Source organism: Myxocyprinus asiaticus, chromosome 38 (genome assembly GCF_019703515.2).
Source record: "Myxocyprinus asiaticus isolate MX2 ecotype Aquarium Trade chromosome 38, UBuf_Myxa_2, whole genome shotgun sequence".
NCBI lineage: Eukaryota > Metazoa > Chordata > Actinopteri > Cypriniformes > Catostomidae > Myxocyprinus > Myxocyprinus asiaticus.
Window position 1 is genome coordinate 21,761,890 of NC_059381.1, and position 13,622 is coordinate 21,775,511.

The 13,622-nt window shown below is 37.5% G+C and overlaps 1 protein-coding gene across 1 annotated transcript in view; it reads left to right on the top strand.

Moving 5' to 3' along the window:
* The window catches only part of LOC127429062 (pyruvate carboxylase, mitochondrial), a 185,594-nt gene that overhangs the window by 44,053 nt on the left and 127,919 nt on the right, over positions 1-13,622 (top strand). The window lies entirely within an intron of this gene.

The following is a 13,622-nucleotide window of genomic DNA, read 5'->3' on the forward strand; positions in this document are numbered from 1 at the left end:
GTACAAATATATAAGACTCGATCACGTCATTTACAGTGCGTCATGGGAGCACACAGTTGCTCCGAGCCACGTTTTGCAGTTTTCGTTGCCTGCGGTTCTCTTGATTGGTGGATATTTCTGTGATGTACCATGGGTAATGTAGTTGTTTACCATGAATTCCACTATCAAACGTGATTTTTAAACGTTGAAGTTTGAGAACACGGACGGATGGCTTCAACAGAAGCATATACCATCGATGAATAACCTCGTTGCTCACGGTAGGTCTGTCTTTAAAGTCTGTTTGCACTCAATTATGATTTAAACAACTATGCAGCTAAAATAATACGTGAGTTTTAATAGAAGAATTAATGTAAGTGCTTTTATCAAATTAAGCTTCACATTTTTTCCTTTTTTAAACCCTCCAAAAATTGGCCCCCATTCATTTCCATTGTGCCTCACTGTAACTTTTTTTTTTTTTATGAAAAGGACGGACGAGTCAATTAATTTTTGTAGTAATCAACATTATGCCACACATGCTCTCGATTTGGCTTAATTTGTATTGAACCTGGAATATTCCTTTTTAATTAAATCATTGCTGACTGAATAGTGAATGTCTACAATGGAATTGGAAACTGAAGACATTTGCATTGATGATGCTGTATCCATGCCACTAGTTGCTATGCCACTAAGTTCAAGACAACATGCATAGATTCTGAGCACCATTATTGTTTACAGCTGTTATTTCAATAAATGACTAAAATTAATTTAAATGAAGTAACAAAACTTAAAAATTAAGTAATTTTAATTGAATTTACACAGGGTTCCCACAGGCATGGAAATCCTGGAAATATCAGTGAATTTAAAAATGGATTTCCAGGCCTGGAAAATAATTTTTTTTTATCAATATCCATTGTTGTAGTTACACCTTGGCTCTAAAATATTTATTTGGCTAGAAACAGTTTTGTGAATGTAATCTCTTAAAATGATTATGAATGATATTAAATGAAATTATATTTTAAATCCAGTAACTTTGAATTGGAAAAGTCATGGAGATTCATCGGTAAAAAGGCATGGGAATCCTGTTTTATGAAAGTGTAAGTGTTCATTATGGTTGTCAGTTAACTTGAGTGCTTAATCCTGTTCTGTACACACACAGTTGAGTACTTTACGGGAGTGACAACCGCATTTTACAACAAAGCAGTTTGAGCAGTTCTGAGACATGATCTGAGCCAGTTGCGCTGTCACAGACTTGATATTTTCAAGCATGTTTGATATGATCTCCACATAATCTTGTTGTGTGAGTGATACAGCAACAAACGGTGAACTGCTCCAGCCGATCACACCTTATAATGCATCTTTGTACAGTTTGGTGACTTCTGGAGAGACATTTGGCAGCACAGAGAGACCGCAACCGGGACAGGATGGGTTGGCAACCCAGACTGTGTCTTTCGTGAGAAAGAAACCCAGCAATCTAAGGACAGGCCCAATGGAAAAATACCCCCAGGAGATCCCAAGAGGGGAGGAGGAGGAGATCTCCAATAGGACGGACCAAAGGTTATGGACCCACGAAAATTACTTATCGACTATGAGTATAAGATCTCTTCAGCCCAGCCCCGCCAACAACAGATTTCGACCTGAAGGAGGTTGAGGAGATTTATGAAGACAACATGCTCTCAGCCTCTGCTCCAGACCCCAGTGGTGTACCCTACGTCATTTACAAGCATTACAAGTGTTTGTCAGCATTGTTTCCCAAAAGGTTGACTGAGTTTCTCCTCAAATAACTACATGTATGGCTGGACCTGGCAAATGCCTATGGGTCCATACCACATAGGATAGTTGAGTTGGCACTACACCACCACCACGTTCCCAGCAAGATCAAGGACTTGATCCTAGATTTAAACAAATTCAGGTTGATGGTTAAGTCGGGGTCAGAAACATCGGACTGGCACATGCTTAGTGCAGCCTGTTATTATTCCTTTCCTATCTCTGTTGTTTTTGCCTTTGCCATGAATATGGTTGCTAAGTCAGCTGAGGTGGAGTGCAGGGGCCCCTTAACCAAGTCTGGCGTGTGACAGCCCCCGGTAAGAGCATAAATGGACGACTTCACCATCACAACAACAGCTGTCCTGGGAAGTAGGTGGATCCTTCAAAGCCTCAAGAGGCTCATCACCTGGGCAAGGATGAGCTTTAAACCCACTGAGTCAAGGTCCATGGTGTTGAAGAGGGGGGAAGGTGTTTGATAAATTCCATTTTCAACTCTCTGGAACTACCATCCCTTCCATCACACAGAAACCAGTCAAGAGCCTAGGGAAGCTCTTTGACTCTACACTGAAAGACTCTGCTGCCATTCAAAAGTCCAACAAAGAGCTTGAAGACTGGCTCTTTACGTTTGATAAGTCGGGCCTGCCTGGTAGGTTCAAAGCTTGGATCTACCAACATACCATCCTGCCTCGAGCTCTGTGGCCACTGCTGGTGTACGTGGTTCCTTTGTCAACAGTTGAGTTGCTGGAAAGGAAGATCAGTGGCTTTCTCTGCAGATGGTTGGGTCTTCCCTGCAGCCTTAGTAGTGCAGCACTGTGTGGGACCAATAATATTCTTCAGCTTGCTTGGTCTCAACTAAGGCAAAAGGCACTGGAGGGCAACGTGGCATCTGGCAGAGCAGGCTTGGGATATTTCTTAATGTCCCAGGTTGGCAAGGTTCAGGGCAAAGACAGACATAATTTAATCCAGCAGGAAATTTGAGCAGGTGTGGAAGAGGAATGAGTTTTTAGGACAGTGGGTCTCAAGCAGCAGGGAGCATGGATGAGGTGAGATGGCATACCACAGCACAGGGTTGCCTGGTCAAACATCATACAAGCAGACTTTTATCATGTCATGTTTCTTGTCCAAGCACTGTATGACATGCTGCCAAGCCTGGCAAACCTTCACATCTGGGGCAAGATTGAGACACCCTCCTGCCCTCTGTGCTCAGGGAGAGGATCATTGGAACATCTCTTCAGCAGTTGCTTAAAGGCCATGGGGGAAGGCCGTTGTCATTGGCGCCATGACCTGGTGCTCAAGGCAGTTGCCGTGAGCATAGCCTCAGCCATTAGGACCAGCAAGCACCACCATGCCCCCGAAAAGTACATCTATTTATGAAAGCTGGAGAGAAACTCCTTTCACGAGTAAAAACAAGAGGAGGTTGGGCCTCTTCTACACGGCCTCTGACTGGCTGCTGAATGCCAACCTGGGCAAACAGTTGAAGTTCCCTCAACACATCACAATCACATCACTCTGGCCAGACATAATCATCACCTCTCAGGCCATGAAACAACTGATCATGCTGGAATTCACAGTGCCCTGGGAAGAGCAAATTGAAGAAGCAAATGAGCGGAAATGCACAAAGTACCAGGAACTGGTGGAGAAGTGCCGAGGCAGAGGCTGGAGTTATAGCTTGAAATTTCTAGGAGTTTTAGCCAGACATTCAGGTCTTGGTTTAGGGTTTTTTCAAAGTTTGTAGAATAACAGTTAGTTGGCTTCATCAAGCCAACATAATTAATAATAATAATTTGCATTTTTAAATAATTTAATTCAGCTTTGGCTTTACTATCAATCTCACAAGCCCCTCGAAGGTTCCAAACCATCTGTGGGAAAACCGTGACCTAAATTGTATTTACTGTCAGCGTGATTTATTTGTTGATTTGTTGTTGTATTGTCCAAACCCTCTACCTGTTCTAATTTGTTCTCTAATTGTTCTAACCAGTGGCAGATCGGATCAAGTGCTGTGTAAACAGCAGTGTGTAATGACGCTGTTTAAACATGCTGGTTGGATCTGACACCTGCACACACTTATGACCAGAGAAAAGATGGTGAGGATAAACATTGGGCATTCCTCAGATGTTCAAGTTCACTTGGCTTTGTTTCAGAAATGACATCGTGTCTTGTCATAAGCAGTGTTCGAATTATGTCTAGGCTCTTGTGGGATCCCCAACTTTATGCCATTTGTGAGTAAATTATAAGATTTTCAATTTGATTAAACTATCCCTTCGAATTTGAAAACTGGTCAAGTAATTCAGATGCATTGTGAGGTATTAAACATTGTGGGAGATTGAATATACGAACACACACACATCACGCATCACATTACACAACGACAATGTCACTCAAGGGCTCAGTCTGTGTTGAATGACTGACTGGGATTGCTGCACTCCCACATTATTTCTGCATATGCTGCTGCTGGCTTTGGCAATTAAAATGGAACAGAGAATCAGATTGAATATATTAACGCGACTCCCCCACCCCCTCACTGTGCAGCTCCCATCATTCTCTGTAGTTTTTTCTCATCTGCTGTCCTCCTTTTCCTCTCTACTCTCTTGTTTTCTGTCTGTTGCTCCCAGTCTTCATTGTCTGTCTGTTTATGTGTCTGTCTCTCTCTCTCTCATCTGTCTGACTGTAGGCTGCTGAACTTGTATACCGTCTGGATATTAAAAAGATAGACATGGCAGTTTGGGGGTAGTGTGTGTGTGTATATAATGTAGTGTATTGTAATGCTTTTGTGTTTTGCCTGCATATGTGGAATTTACCTTTTTAAAAGGCTTGAATATGTATTCATCAGCCCAACATATTTTGCCCAAGGAGGACACAATTCTGGAACCTTTGTCAGTTCTGGAGCAACGTGCCTATCAAATAATAAATATATATATATTTTTTATTTTACATTTTCTCAGCCTCAAACTTATTTAATACCTCTATATTTATGGATTTGCTCTGAAATGGTTTAAAAGGGTGGTTTTTTTTTTTTTTTTTTTTTTTCCCTCAGTCAGTGGGCCCACCACTTCCAGCCATGTCATTTTTGTCAAGTAGATTGAAAAGTTAAAAGTTATATTTAGACTTTTAATCTATTTTAATCAAAGACAAATACAGTAAAGGGCTAATTTAAAATGAAGGCATGTTTTTACACTGTTTCACTAAATGATAAACTAATTTTTTTATTTATATGCACCAATGTAGCGTTACATAATAATAAACAGCCGTATTCACCTAAATGGTTTTCCCCCACTAAACATTGTAATGCACGAACATGGAAAGTTTTAAGTGGTGCAAATTAATCATTAAATCAAAGTTTTTAATTAACTGAAACTAAGTTTGAACTGATTCAAATAAATTTAATGCTGCTTTTTCACCATCGGGCTGAACAGTTCTTGTTGCTGACTCAAGCCATTCTCAACCAATCTGGGTTTGTTGACACAGTAATGTATTTTTTTGTTTTGTTTTTCTCCACTGTGGTGCTGCAAAATCAGGATTGGAATGGACTGACAAGGCAAGTGACCAATCTTGAGTCATCTTGAGCCACATCAGTTAAGACGTTCCACCAGCATGAGTATCTATCCTTAGTATGATTCGCTAACTGATGAGAAATCCAGGCCGAAAACTTTTTGTAATATAACTGTACTGAACCGTGTTTAGGCGGAAATGCTACTGGAACTGTTACTCACCTTAAACATGTCAACCCTATCATGTTTGTTACTGACGTTCAAATCGGATATTCTTCTACAACAACTGTATATACAGTACAAAATATATTGTGAATATTCAATATATCACCCACCCCTGGCACTAGCATCAACCCTACCAAAAACCCTAAACTACATCTGAAATCAGAGGAAATTATCCTTTTAAATCTGATTTTGATCGCAGTGTTGTTCCAGGACCAGCAAGATGTTGATACAGGAACATGTCCTACTTGAGTAAATCATGTAATGCTTATTGTAAAACATCCAAGTGCTGTATAATACAATGGCTATTGCTGCAACCACTCTTCTTCTGCTCCTGGAAAAACGGTTAGATATGTCATTGATACATATAAGATAAATAATAAAAAAAACATTTTTAGTGAATTGTTGGCCTTCTGGAAAGTATGTTCATTTACTGTATATGTACTCAGTACTTGGTAGGGGCTCCTTTTTGCTTTAATTACTGCCTCAATTCGGCGTGGCATGGAGGTGATCAGTTTGTGGCACTGCTGAGGTGGTATGGAAGCCCAGGTTTCTTTGACAGTGGCCTTCAGCTCATCTGCATTTTTTGGTCTCTTGTTTCTCATTTTCCTATTGACAATACCCCATAGATTCTCTATGGGGTTCAGGTCTGGTGAGTTTGCTGGCCAGTCAAGCACACCAACACTATGGTCATTTAACCAACTTTTGGTGCTTTTGGCAGTGTGGGCAGGTGCCAAATCCTGCTGGAAAATGAAATCAGCATCTTTAAAAAGCTGGTCAGCAGAAGGAAGCATGAAGTGCTCCAAAATTTCTTGGTAAACGGGTGCAGTGACTTTGGTTTTCAAAAAACACAATGGACCAACACCAGCAGATGACATTGCACCTCATATCATCACAGACTGTGGAAACTTAACACTGGACTTCAAGCAACTTGGGCTATGAGCTTCTCCACCCTTCCTCCAGACTCTAGGACCTTGGTTTCCAAATGAAATACAAAACTTGCTCTCATCTGAAAAGAGGACTTTGGACCACTGGGCAACAGTCCAGTTCTTCTCCTTAGCCCAAGTAAGACGCCTCTGACGTTGTCTGTGGTTCAGGAGTGGCTTAACAAGAGGAATACGACAACTGTAGCCAAATTCCTTGACATGTCTGTGTGTGGTGGCTCTTGATGCCTTGACCCCAGCCTCAGTCCATTCCTTGTGAAGTTCACCCAAATTCTTGAATCGATTTTGCTTGACAATCCTCATAAGGCTGCGGTTCTCTCAGTTGGTTGTGCATCTTTTTCTTCCACACTTTTTCCTTCCACTCAACTTTCTGTTAACATGCTTGGATACAGCACTCTGTGAACAGCCAGCTTCTTTGGCAATGAATGTTTGTGGCTTACCCTCCTTGTGAATGGTGTCAATGATTGTCTTCTGGACAACTGTCAGATCAGCAGTCTTCCCCATGATTGTGTAGCCTAGTGAACCAAACTGAGAGACCATTTTGAAGGCTCAGGAAACCTTTGCAGGTGTTTTGAGTTGATTAGCTGATTGGCATGTCGCCATATTCTAATTTTTTGAGATCTTAAAAAAAAAAAAAAAAAAAAAAGAGAGAACAATTTGCTAGTGGGGTAAAAATATTCACTGGCAGCCAAAAATTTTGAATAATGTACAGATTTTGCTGTTTTGGAAGGAAATTGGTTCTTTAAGTCACCAAAGTGGCATTCAACTGATCACAAAGTATAGTCAGGACATTACTGATGTAAAAAACAGAACCATCACTATTTGAAAAAAGTCATTTTTGATCAAATCTAGACAGGCCCCATTTCCAGCAGCCATCACTCCAACACCTTATCCTTGAGTAATCATGTTAAATTGCTCATTTGGTACTAGAAAATCACTTACCATTATATCAAGCACAGTTGAAAGCTATTTGGTTCGTTAAATGAAGCTTAACATTGTCTTTGTGTTTGATTTAGTGTTGCCAGAGTATGCAATAGACTGGCATGTCTTAAGGCAAAAATGGCAAAAAAGAAACAGCTTTCTCTAGAAACTCATCAGTCAGTTTGAGGAATGAAGGCTATACAATGCTTGAAATTGCCAAAAAACTGAAGATTTCATACAAAGGTGTACACTACAGTCTTCAAAGACAAAGGACAGCTGGCTCTAACAAGGACAGAAAGAGATGTGGAAGGCCCAGATGTACAATTAAACAAGAGGATAAGTACATCAGAGTCTCTAGTTTGAGAAATAGACACCTCAAATGTCCTCAGCTGACAGCTTCATTGAATTCTACCCGCTCAACACCGGTTTCATGTACAACAGTAAAGAGATGACTCGGGGTGCAGGCCTTATAGGAAGAATTGCAATGAAAAAAACACTTTTGAAACCGCAAAATTAAAAGTTTAGAGTTGGCAAAGAAATGGATATTGGACAACAGATAATTGGAAAAGAGTGTTGTGGATCTTAAACCCATTGAGCTTTTGTGGGATCAGCTAGACTGTAAGGTGCGTGAGAAGTGCCTGACAAGACAGCCACATCTATGGCAAGTGCTACAGGAAGCGTGGGGTGAATTGTCACCTGAGTATCTGGAGAAACTGACAGCTAGAATGCCAAGGATCTGCAAAGCTTTCAATGCTGCATGTGGAAGATTTTTTTTATGAGAACTCTTTGAAGTAGTTTAAGTAGTTTTCAAATTGTAATAGTCATTTTTCATGTTATTAATGTCCTGAATATACATTGTGATCAGTTGAATGCCACTTTGGTGAATAAAAGTACCCATTTCTTTCCATAAGAGCAAAATCTGTACATTATTCCAAACTTTTGGCCGCCAGTGTGTATATACATATATGTGCGTTTACGTATTTTAAGATATATTCTCTGAAAAACAAGTGGTCTCATACTATACAATTTTTCTTCAAATTAATTTATCTTGTTTTAAGGATTCTTAGACATTTTACTGGAGAACAAGACAACTGATCAAGTAAGTGATGTATTTATTTGGGAACACTTTACAATAAGGTTCCATTCATTAATATTAGTTAATTAATTCGGTGTCATGAACTAACAATAAACAATGTTTCTTAACAGCATTTATTAATCTTTAATGCTGTTAATAAAAATATAATTGTTCATTGTTAGTTCAAAGTGCATTAATTAATGTTAACATATACAGCTTTTAAAAATATATTACTATATGTAATTAACATGTAATTAACATCAACAAACATTAATAAATGCTGTGAAAGTATTGTTCATTATTTCATGTTAACTAATGTTAACAAATGGAACCTTATTGTAAAGTGTTACCATTTATTTTGTTTTGTTTTTTGCAGTGTACTGTTACTAAGAAAAGTTTTTGATACTCCGCTTACTTTTAGGCTTGTACTTGTTTGTGTTAACCGGTGTCATGCATTTTTAAATGCACAATTAATGCCATGTTTGCTGATAGTATTTATCCAAATGACTTGCCCTCTCATTACACTGAGGGGGCAGGGGCAGTTTCTCTGGAACAATATCAGGGTTAAGTGTCTTTATAAGGGGTACATGACCCCTAGTTTGCAGCTCAGACCCCAAACCATTAGACTACCACCATACAGAACCGATAAAAGTAACTTTTGCACAATGATCTGATGGAGAATTTACAATAAGGAAAAAATAGGGATAATCCATTAAGCTGATTTTGATGTTTCATTTGGACACAATTATTTCTGCTCCCAGCTATTATGACCAGTGTTTGTGTGAGAGATGTGATCATTAGGCAGCAATGTCATGAAGACATATGCATGCAATATTCAGAGCCTGTTTGTGCCAGTGTTAAAAAATTAATGGGGCCTAGCCAGATCAATTTTTTGGGCTGTGCAAACATATTGAATTTGCCATTATGTTTATATAAGTTTATTACCATAGTATTATCAAAAGGATGGAGTGTGTGGTTGTGCATTTATGTATGTCTGCCTTTGAGAGATCCTACATTTTCAAAATGCCTCCTTGCTGGAGATAAAAAATACAGACACTTTGTAGTCTAAATTATTGATAGCAGAGCTTGAAAGCAAATACTGTATGCCTCCTCCTTTTATTGGTTAAAAATCTGTTTCCTGACCCATTGGGTGCATTCAAAATCTTTCTCGCCCACATACACGCAAGCACTTTAATTTTATTATTCATTCATCAGAAAGAGCACGAATCTTGAAGTTAGAGACTTTTAGCCTTGAAGCTATTTGAATGTTTTTATACCCTCACATTCTTGCCATCTCTACTGATATCTTGAAACAAGCGTGATAAGAAATAAGTACCTTGTAGCATTTCTCTTCCTTGCTAACATTAATTCCAAACAAAAGGCTGTCGGTTTATAATGCTAATAGGTTTCAAATCACCAGTAAAAAAAATTTTGCATCCTTTTCCCAATTATAGTCACCTTCTCTTTGCACCTCTTAAATGTACCTGATATACTGATATATGAGGATGAGCCATTGTGGAACATGAAGGGGTTCAGTGAATCCAGGGTGAGTAAATATATCAGTGTGATTTATATGGCACTTAATAAATCCAACTTTACACTGGGGAAAGCACTTATCCAATAAGATGGCAGATTCAGCCAAATGTAGCCAATCACTCCAGAAAAAGTGTGGCTCATTCAATTGAGCTGGGCGAGTGATTTAATTGTGAAGCTATTGAGGCCAAAGTGGAATGGCAATAGCCTTTAGCCATGAAACTGATATTCTAGATTGTAGTAGCTCCTTTCTTATAGCCATTTCCTGTGCTAACTGTTTGTATGTCCCTGAGTGAGTCACTATTTTTCACCCTGAGTGAGTCACTATTTTTCACCCATTTCCTTCTATCTTTCCACCTGCTCCTTGTCAAGCAGAGCAATGTTGTCAAGCGGATTGGTAGTTGTCAAGCTTGTATAATAGAAGTTATTGGAGCAAGCAGGCTTCACATTCATCTCACATCACTGGTGCGAACGTTGTCTTGTGCTCCTGCTGGAATTTCAAGCAAGTGAAAATGGTGTGAGGTGTGTGTGTGTGTGTGTGTGTGTGTGTGTTTGAGTGAATCTATTGTGATAACAGATCTTTAAAAACATCTAGTCTAATGGCATGCACTCAGAGCAACACTGTGTCAGCATTTCCTTTCAGTCTTGGCTATGATCTTTGTGGATGCATATGGACTTTGGCAGGGTTTATTCTGTTAATAGCTAATACTATATAACTATGCTATAAATACTATATAGTGTAATATATTGTATAATACTATATTAAACAATAAAAAACATTCAAGTGTGCGATGCATTCAGTAAATTTACATGTGCTTTAAAAGTCTGATTTCAGTTGGACAAACAATAATTAAATTTATTCAGACAGAAATCGTATGATTTTGGCGAAAATTGATTTTGAACTTTACATGTCAAAATTTATAAGTCATATATCTCATCACCGAAACAATCCTACCAATTTTACACAATTTTTTTTTTTTTGTGTGTGTGTGTGTGTGTGTGTGTGTGTGTGTATTTCAGATGAACCCAAACAGTTTTTAAAGGTTTTTGTAATGGCTAGTATAAGGATAAATTATTAGAATTGCTATTTTAATAGTTAAAAGTTTCTGGGCTGTGTAAATTTAAAAGGTTTTTCATTTCCGAAACGCAAAACAATACAAGTTGCGGTAATTAGAATTAAAAATGTACAGTTAGTTGCCATAAAAAAAATAAAAAAAAAAAAAAAATACGATTATTTTGCCCACTCTCAAGCACCTAAATCATTATGCACAGAAATGGCTATTAATATAAATATGAAACCATTTTGTCTCGCGTGTTACTCAACCTACTGTAGATCACTTGGCTAGCCTTTAAAATTGTAATACACTTAAGTCAAGGGTATTAGCACACAAGCTTCAGCTGTGTAATGTTTTTTTTTTTTTTTTAAATACATGGACATCCTGTGATGTTTGAAGAATGTTTCCACTTAAGAGAGATAAGGAGCCATGCAGATGGAGAGATGAAGGGAGAGAACATGAGGTGGAGGGTTTCGGAGAACTTTGGCAATCTTAGTGATATTGTGGATAGGTTTCTCAGATTAGCAGCCTGGGTCTTTGTATCTCAGAGGGTGTTTTCAAAGATTTCCTGTTTTAGTGACATACCCAAAATGAAAGGCTTATAACTCGACCAAAAAAAAAAAAATAATAAAAATAAACAATAACAAGGAGGGTTAATTGTATGGTATCATTTTAAAGAAATCTTAATTTTATTTATTTTATTTTTTTAAGATAAAGATTGTGATAAACTCTTAGCCAAAGATACTGCTGAAAAATCACAAAAAACTTCAGCCAAAAATTTACTTTTCTTATTTGATATTGGCGTCAAAGCCTCTCCAAACAAATATAACATAATTGTACATAAGAACTAATTACTCGTGAAAATACATCAATGATTAAAGGTATGCTCATTCTCCAAAGCATGCAGGCATGAGTAATGAGATCTCATTCAGTTCCATTCTGTGTCATTTGAGCCATCACTGATTCTGTGTCATGTACTTTGCACCATCTCCTTGTGGCCATGTATTATTGGATTGAACAATCCTCTTTGCCCATATTTGGATGACTTTCACCTCTGGCTGCAGCAATCTGAATCATAATCCGATTGGTTTAGCATTCCATGATGCTGGACAACATACTCCATCATTTCCAATGAAGTCATCTGATCCAGGAAGGCTAATGTGTTTTTAGCTAAATAGCACATTATGTTCTGTGTGCACATTGTGTTTAGTGTGGATTATCTAATTATATATGCATCCGATTACATTGTGTGTGGATTCATTTTAAAGATAACTGCCTCCTCTAAGTAATGGTATGTGATATTTTATGTTCCATTTATTTTTCATGAAGTTAAGTGAATATGCAGCATATAAGCAACATCTGTTTACATGTAAGATGTCTGTCAAAGACATCATTCTTCGAATTGATGGGGGGTGGTTGAGGGGTCCGAGACTAGCTTTAGCTGTGTAATATTTTTTTAAAACACAACTGATGTTACAAATAAAACTTAACACATACATTTTTAACAACAATTTAAGAACACTTTTACATTTATAAAAACATTTTAATATTGAAACTTTGTGTGTTTTGCTAATAGTAGAGAAGCGAATGACTCGGCAACATTTTCTTACATATTTGGATCCTATGAAATGTAACAAAATTCTGTAAAAATCAGATATTCCGACTAACAAGAGAACATTTAACTGTTAGCCATTTTAAAATTCAAAGCAAAATGTTTTCTGCTTCATTCCAAAAAGAGAACATCATTGATGGACAAATAATCTTCCTTTTTTGTTTTTATACATGAATCTTCAATTCATGATTTTTCAATTTTGAAAACATTTAGCATGACATGCATTAGTTTAATTTTTTTGGTGACAGTTATGTAGTACTTCAACAGATAAAGTGCATTTATTTAAAAGGTATGTTAAATATTAACTTTTAGCCCTGACTAAAATAGGGCAAGACAGACATCATAACTAGGCTTATTTTTATTTATTTGAATGGAATTGTTTTGTTATAGAGGAGACAGGGGCTAGTTGTCACACTTTATTACTCCAGTTAACATTTCTCAAGGTAGGGGGTTATTTTTAACTTCTACATTACAACATACCTTAAAGTCTTGGGTACAAAAAAAAGCTATTGAACATTTTTACCATTATTGCCCAGTAAAACAGATACAGTTTTATGACAACTTGCCCCAGTAGCTGGGCAGTGTCACACTATGGGGCAAGTTGTCACACATATATATAGCCTTTTTGATAGGCTTTTCAGCAAAATATAGAAAGTAAAACAATTGAGGCACAAAAATATCCATGAAATAACAAATGGAAAAGGTAATAAAAATATAAAAACATTGTTTTGGCAAATATGCTTATCTCAATATAGTCTAACTTCAGCAGAAGCTCCCTCTATCTTTCAACCTAAATACAAATAAAATGCATTAATAATATTACATTCATATTAGAACTAAAAAGACCATTTTAAATTGAAATACTGAGAAACAGAATTGTTTCTCATTACCGAAACAATTATAAAAACATTTACGTTGCGGTAATAAGATGACAAATATCTAGGTATCCATTTTTTTAAATTTTCTTGCTAATGCATCATAGCAGAATAAGTATTTTCTTCACAAAAATTTGGTAATTTGAAAAGGCAG